Raw genomic sequence first — 8,391 nt, 5'->3', positions numbered from 1 at the left:
TGATATTTTATCTTATTAAATTTTTTAATTTATTTTGTCTTTTTGTAACTATTTTAACTCTATAGTCACTTCCCAAACGAATGCATAGTTAGGGAATCCTGTGTTAGTTATAGCAATCCCGGTTTTCCCTTTCGATATCTATTGTATTTCGGACTTTGGTTCCCTGGAGTTGGTAGTTGTATCTATCTTATTGTTATCCTTTGATTCTATTTGTTTGAGTTTTAGGATGTGTTGGGCATGTTTCGAGCAGGTGGGTTGAGCCTTGGTCTAAAATCTTGTTGCCAGGTTTTTGGTCGTTCCGCTCGAGCGGGTTGTCTAGCGCTCGAGCGGAGATTGCACACTCCCAGTATTTTTTGGTGCTCTGCAAAACTTCTGCAGGTGTGATTTCTACGCTCGAGCGGATTTTCTGTGCTCGAGCGGGTCGCGCTCGAGCAGGCTTGTTGGGGCTCGAGCGGGTAATACATTTTTGCTGTAAGTTCTAGGAGGGAGAAATCTACGCTCGGGCGGACTGGTTTTCGCGCTCGAGCGGATGTACTTTATTCTTGTGTCTTGGCGCTCGAGCGGGCCTTATTGCGCTCGAGCATGTCCAGATTTTTGTGCTTTATGCTCGAGCGTCCTGTTCTCCGATCGAGCGGGAATGTCGTATATTAGAAGGCAGTTAGGCATTTTTGAATCACTTTTTTTACATTCACTCTCTCTCTTACTTTCCCAAAACCGATTTTGAGAGCCTCTCTCTCTAGAAACTCTCTTCTCTCTAGGGTTTGATCTAGTTAGAGTGCTTCTCTTTCCTTTGGCCTTTGTAAAAGTTGTGTTGATCGTCGAGGGCTTCATTTTGATCCGTGGATCTTGGAGTTTGGAGCATTTTGGTTTTCTTCATCTCCTTCCCTTGGGTTCCGAATTTGAGGTAGGGATTCCTACTCACTTTTATGGGTTTTGACCTAAATATTGAGTTTTTGTATAAATGGTTTTGGGTTTTGGAAACTAGGGTTTCAAATGTTTAATTTTGAAAAGAGGGTTTTGTTTATTTTAGACCATAAATACATATTTGGGTTTCAAAATGAGTATATTGATGTTGTTAGTAATATATGGACTCTTGGAGTCAATATTGGGAATCAAGGGGAAAATGCCATGTTTGGGTATTTTTGGGTCACTAGTGTAATTAATGACAAGTGTTGAGAAAATATGGAATTGAGTTGAATATAATGAAATTGGCTCATTATGAGATGGATTAGTGAAGTTGGATTTATTAATCGCTCACTTTTAGAAATATGGATAAATTATCTGTTAACGCATTTATTATCTATTTAGAAATAATTGCCTTGGGCTACCGGTGGAGGGTAGTCGTGATTTTTGTAGACAATGCATGATGATTAAGCAAACTAAAACTAATCAATGGAATGTGTCATCGTATATGACAGTTGAAAGAATACATTAACCTTATGTATTGTTTGATGATGTATATCATAATTGTTTATATGCATTGTGCTGTGTGGGAGGGGATATGGGATGTACTCCACGATTTAGGGGAAGATAGAGGATGGACCTCTAAACCGGATAATGTTTGGGAGAAGATAGGGGATGGACTCCGGTGATACAGCTCATATGTTTATCCGTTGAAGTGTTGATATAGCTTATATGCTTATCTGTGGAAGTGTTGATATAGCTCATATGCTTATCTGTTGAGGTGTTGATATAACTTGTATGCTTATCTATTACGAAATGGGAAACATTTAATATGAATTATTATTTCGTTTAGAGTGTGTGGCCAGGTTCTAAGCCACGGGTATGAATTTGGAAATTGGATAAGAAATGGAAAATGAAATGAAACATAGACATAGTGGTCTTGTAATGGAAATGGTTTATGAATTGATTTATGGGAGTTAAACATTTATCAATTGCTAATGTCTTAGTTACTGCTCATATTGTGTTTAGCATATCTCTACTGGGCGTTGGCTCACACTATATGGGACATTATTTTCAGGTACAGGTAGTATGCCACCTCCAAGGACATAGCTTGGATGGTTATGGGAGTTGAAGACTCTTTTTAATTATTTTGTTTGTATTACATGTATATCAAGCCAAGGGCTTATTTTGTATAGAGTTAGTACTCTTCTTTTGTGTAACCAAGTGTTGACTTGGAAAGCTGTAAGCCCGTAGGGTATTTGCTTTTATTGTTAACATGTGATACTGTTGTAAGAACTACTCTGATGAATGGAAAGGTGTTGATTTTCTTATATTACTGCATGTCTGAATGATGGGTATTATGTATTATTTTGAGGGCGTTACATAGGGCCTTGTGCCTAGGAGTGTAAAAATAGCCGGCGGCTCGGGTGGACCCTGCCCGTTTGGGCTTGGGCCCAAGCCCAGCCCGAGACCCAAGGCCAGGGCTAGGGCTATCATTTTGAAGCCTGGCTCAGCTCGTGGGCCCTACCCGTCTAGCCCATTTAAGGCCTAACCCGAGGCCTGGCCCGTGTCGAGGCTTAGTATTTTTTTTAGTGGAAAATAATAAAATTTCAGTAGGAAAAATAAAAAAAATTGTTCAAGCCCGCACAAGCCTGAGCCCAGGCCCATCGGTCTGGCCCGAATATCCCTAGGTCCGAGCCTAATTTTCTAGCTTGTGGTCCAGCCTGACCCAACCCGATCCGAATTTTGGTAGGGGCTCGCAAGGCTCGACATGGGTTGGGCCGAACCAAATTTACACCCTTACTTGTGCCTTGTTGAGTTTCCGATTTGCTTGGGTTTTTCTTGTCTGGTACTATTTTCTTATCAATCAAAAAAAAAAAAAAAAAAAAATTTGTAAACTAATTAATAACTAATAGTCATTTCCATCATTGTAAATAACTTTAAATGTTACACTTTAGGACTCTCAAGTTTTATTTTTATTTATTTATAATTAGTCAGCCAAATTTGTAACTCCCCAACCATTTGTCACTTGAAGCCTACACGAAACTATAATGGAAAATAATTTTGGATAATATAGCGTTATTTATATAGTATTATTAGTAAATAATAAATTGCAATATAAATTAAGGGGATTTTTTTAATGTCCCTCGTATTAAGATTTTATAGCATAAAAGATACTCAATATTTTCATAATGTTTAAGGTCCCTCAACATCGATCCAAAGAAAATTCGATCCAGAGAATTTCTCTAGACGAATTTTCTCTGGACTTCATAGAGAAATTCTGGTTCACAGAGATTTTCTCTGGTCGAATTTTCTCTGGACTTCACAGAGAAATTCTAGTTCGCAAGGCTTCATTATTATTAAGAAATTCTCTGGACTATAAATTTGAATTGTTGAGAATTTCTCTGGACTATAAATTTGTAATTTATTGCAGGATGCATTTACAAGGCTTCAAAATTTCTCTGTTTTGTTCTTACCTGATCCAGAGAAAATGCAAAACACTCCAGAGAAATTCAAAATTTCTTTACTTTGTTCTTACCTGATCCAGAGAAAATTCAAACCACTCTAGAGAAATTTAAAATTTCTCTACTTTGTTTTACCTGATCTAGAGAAAATTTAAACCATTCTAGAGAAATTCTTTGATAGCCTTCATCATCATCATCATCATCTTCTTTCTACATCAAATAAGCAGCTGTAGCAGAACCATGAAAGCCATAGAGGCAACAACACTTTGATAGCATCAATACAAATGCATAACAAGACAAACGATTAACTGGAGGTATCATGAGGTAATAACAATATCAACTCCACCCATCAATGGCTCGATTTGTCCATTCTAGAATAAGCTGGACAACAAGAAGATACAACAACTGCAAACTAGCCACCTATGATCTCACTTGAGTGAACAACAGCTCAAAGAAAAGAGAAAAAAACACAGCCACAACTCTAGGGAAATTCTGGGAATCCAAATTTCTCTGGACTGGACTTTTCAGAGAAATTCAACAGACTTGATCATCTTCAAACAATCTCTCCATGAGAACCTCTCTCCCAAGCTCTTCAACAGAGCGTGCATTAAGCTTTATAAATCATAAATGATCAAATAGTTCTACGAAACTTGCAAGAAAAATAGGCAAAAAATAACTTGTTCAATATAAAAATACATAAAAAAAGACAACATAAAAGTCCAGAGAAAGTTGTAATAATTATAATTTTCTCTGGATTGTAATAACAAGCTTTTAATTTTCTCTGGACTTAAACAAAAGTCTAGAGAAATTCACTTTCAAGATCAAAAACACATTAACATCAAAAGACAAAAATGCTCTTTCTCTTCACTTTAACAAGAAAAAGAGAGAGAAAGTGAGAAAAAATCTGTGGGCATGGATTTCTATGATTCCATCATCATCACCTTCTTCTTCTTCTGTAATGTTTGTAGGACTAAAATCAAACTCAACTAGAGATTCAGTTTCAGCAAACATTGACCATATGCCTTAAGTTCATCATATTTATCATGAAAGTTTTCATCATACAGACTGCAACATTCACAAATTTTTCTAGTTTTGTTCAAAGAAAATTGAAATTTCTTTGACTTGTTCATAGAGAATTTCTCTGGCTTTCTTTACAAATTTCTCTGTGAAAAAAGCCTTTGTCTTAGCTTACCCAAACTTCAAACCACCAAATTAATCATATGCACAACTCATTTTAATCACATACAAGCATACAAACATATATATATATATATATATATATTTGAATTAAAAGGAAACATAAAAAAGAATGAGAGAGAAAAGATTGAGACCTTGATGATCGGTATCTGACCACCGAACGTAAGAACACCCATCTGCAGAAGCACCCGAAATGTTTCCCTAATGTTGTTGGCATTAAATTCCTTGAAAATCTCAACACAATCACCTCCCTGCAAGGGAAAAGCGTTCCCGAGAGCGGCTTGGCCGAGCCGTTCTTCAAGGCTTCAAGCCTTGTCTGTGAAGACGATCAGAGGGAACGATTCGAGGGTTTTGAGAACCAAATCGAGCCCTACACTACAAGAAATTGCACTTTTGCCGACTAAAAATTTGGTCTGCAAAAGTCCATTTTTAGTTGGCAAAAGTTATCTGTGACCAATTTTTTTGGTCGCCACTTTGGTTGCCAATTGAAGGTCAGCAAAAGTAATTAGCGACCAAAACTTTTGTTAGTAGGGAAAAAGTTGGATTTGCCGACTAAATTTTTGGTCGCTAAATATATCATTACTGTGACTAATCCATTTAGTCGCTAAAACACTTTAGTCGCGAAAAGTGACATATTCCCGACCAAACATGTTAGCCATCAAAAGTAATGTTTGCGAGACTAAAAGTTTAGTCGGCAATAGACCTATTTGCGACCAAACTCTTTGGTTATCAAAAGTTTACCGACTAATTACTTAGTCGCCAAATGTACCATTTTGCCTACCAACATTTTGGTCGGCAAAACCACACTTTGGTCGCCAACGTCCAACAAAATAAACCTGTAATTGAAGACAAATATTCCATCCAATCCATTCAATATAATCTATAATTAAAAAGAATTATTCAAACCAACAAAGTATCTGAATCATGAACATTCAAAGAAATACATAAATCATCCAATCCTGAACCTGTTTAATAAAAGTCAACAACTATTATAAGTTTCCATCCACAAGTAATTCAAAAGTACATATTTCTCCAATTTAAATTTTTTTCCATGCGCATCTATCAAAAAATATAACTAGTCTACCGAAATATTTTTCATATACACCTATCCAAAAATATAACTACTAGTCTATCGAAATTTTTTCCATACACATCTATCCAAAAATATATAATACTTATAGCGCCGATTAGTCCTATACAATTTAGCTTCGTGCACGAGTTCATCCATTTATACCAAAGAAAAAGAAAAAGAATGTCAAGAATTGAATAAGGTATATAATTTAAGTAAAACTTGAAATGCTGAACTTACCTGAATAATGGACAAAGGGATAGAATTCACAATGATGCCCTGCGTCCTCTGCAAGAAAAAGGCTTGGACTTACTGATGATCAAGATGCCCTGCATCCTCTTCATTAACTAAAACAAGCAGAAAACCAAAGTTAATGACAATGTTGAGAAACCGCTAAGCAGAGAGAAAGAAAAGAAAGCAAAATAGCTTAAAGATCAACTCGGGGAAAAAACGAAGCTCAAGAATGCTTTAAAATAGCAACAATCTATATAATCAAATTAAGACACAACATATGTAAATTCATTTTAAACTCTTATCGATAATAGTTAGGTGCTAAACGGTAAAAATTCACAAGCCCAAGCATACAAGCAACACTAGCAGCATGATTATGAGCAAAATAAAATCTTAACCTATGAACAATTTTTTGATTTCTGGACACATCAAAAAGATTTTATTACAAAATTACACGATCCAAAGTCATCATGATCCACAATGTTAAGGTGTTCATAGGGAGCTAATTAACTACTTCCATTTGATTGTATCGGTAAAAGCACATAAATATTTTTCTTATACAATCAACTTTCTAAACCAGCAGTGAATCAAATACGCCTAAATTTTGACATAGAAATTCAACATTCATCAAAATTGATGAAAATGGGTAGTTCCAAACATACAGAGTGAACAAAGATTAAGAAACATACCTCTCATCTGACTAAAAAATATAATGTATGGATAAACTACATAATCTTATTTATTAAATACGTAGCAATATATGTTTTCTATAACAATAGCAGATACCAAAATTTGAGCAGAATGACAAGATGTAAAATTGTGTAGCCAACTTGAAGTAGCATGAGCAAATGCCATTTGCTATTTGACATAAATACAAAATATAAAGTTCTCCAAGCTGTGCAGATATTAGGGGCCATAAACCAATGTCTCTGCGGCAGATATTAACTGAGGGATTATATGGTTTGTCCAAGTTTTGTTTAAGAAATTAGATAATAAAGGCACGTTAACTAGTTAAGCTGTTAAAAAGTAGGATGTGAACATATCAACAAGTCAAAATCTTAAAAGCAAGATATTGGCATAACCACTCCTAATCCTACTCATGTTTCATCTTTGCTGTAAAATATTTGATATATGTGTACACTTTTCTAAATACATATTGATTGTTGAAATATTTGATCATTTTTTACTTTTTAAACTTCTATTGGACTCTATTATTTTTTAAACTTTAACTATTTTTCCTTTATAAAATCTTATAATGGACTAAACACTGATTCTTCCAGTATGTACTAGAAGAGGCCCATACTACCCCAATTGGTGAAATAGCCTAGTGCAATCTAAAATAATCAAGCACTACCCTAAAAATTACCCCGAAGAGAATTCAACTCACTTCGTATCATTTTGTTGCCAGTACAATAAAGTACTGAACCATTCCAATAGGTACAGAATGGGATTGACAACTATGATATCTATAGATACAAAAAATTAAAAATAAATACTAAGTGAGGAGTATCTCTGTGATTCGTAAATCCCAGGCATTATTAAGATTTCAAACATCAAAACTAATTTGCATATTATGGACGAAGGTTTCCATCACCTAAAGACAGCTCAAACTAACTTTTTCAAGCCAAAAGTAGTGCAGTAACCAATCCCAACAAAGAAAATCCAGTGTTCGCCAAGATGATGGTAAAATTTTTCATAAAAACTCAGCAAAAATTATGCCACTCATGACAATATTCGGAAATGCTAGTTATATGTTAATTTAATTGTTATTAAGGCAGTCCCTCTGTATTTCAACCAAAAAAATGTGATGTCAATACTCTCATTTTAAAACTTAACTGTAATGCAATATTTAGAAGTCTAATGAAAGAACCATAAATATTAATTAAACAAACAAAAAACAAAAATGTAGCTAACATGTTAGAAATAAGACATAGCAGTTACCACTTTCATATTCCATGGCCTCTTGAGTCTCAATCTTTTCAAGGATTGCCTTAATAAGGTTCAGAAGCAACTCTGATTCTTTATTTGACAATTTCTTAATGACAGGCTTCCAATCATCAAATAGACTCTGCACATGAGTTGTACTATGACTGACTTGATAACTTTTTGAATCTGATTCGTTCAACAAAAGATGTACTAAAACAAACACTACTTCTAAGGAGTACGAAGAATATAATCGAATAAGATGTCTGAATGCCTTGGTGATTTGTTTGTTCGAACCTGAAACAGATAACAAATCAAAGGACAAGACAAAAAACAAAAACAAAACAACATAGCAATATATTAGTTTTCTCAAAATTCCTTGATACATAGCAAGTCCAAAATGGCATAGCAAGTCCAACTAATCAGATCCACAACCACAAATTCTTCCCTAGAATATGAACTCTCAATCATAGGTTTCATTAAAAAAAGGATCAATAAAAAGACAATCAATTGGGTGCCAATTACTAACATTAAAAGATAATATGCTCATGGATATATTCAACTCCTCTGTGACACCCTAAATATTTAATTAATACCACAACC

General features: G+C 34.8%; 1 long non-coding RNA gene across 1 annotated transcript; it reads right to left on the bottom strand.

Annotated features, from left to right (window-relative positions):
* Window positions 1–5,533: 5,533 nt before the first annotated feature.
* On the bottom strand, window positions 5,534–8,320 carry LOC145823483 (uncharacterized). Its single transcript, XR_014365766.1, has 2 exons — window positions 7,807–8,320; window positions 5,534–5,981 (listed from the first exon to the last, which is right to left on the bottom strand). It is a non-coding gene; the product is annotated as an uncharacterized LOC145823483 (long non-coding RNA).
* Window positions 8,321–8,391: the final 71 nt, after the last annotated feature.

This window comes from Camellia sinensis, chromosome 4 (assembly GCF_055761805.1).
Source record: "Camellia sinensis isolate YWXY chromosome 4, ASM5576180v1, whole genome shotgun sequence".
Lineage (NCBI taxonomy): Eukaryota > Viridiplantae > Streptophyta > Magnoliopsida > Ericales > Theaceae > Camellia > Camellia sinensis.
Note: the sequence above shows the minus strand (reverse complement) of the source record. Positions and strands in the feature narration are given on the sequence as shown.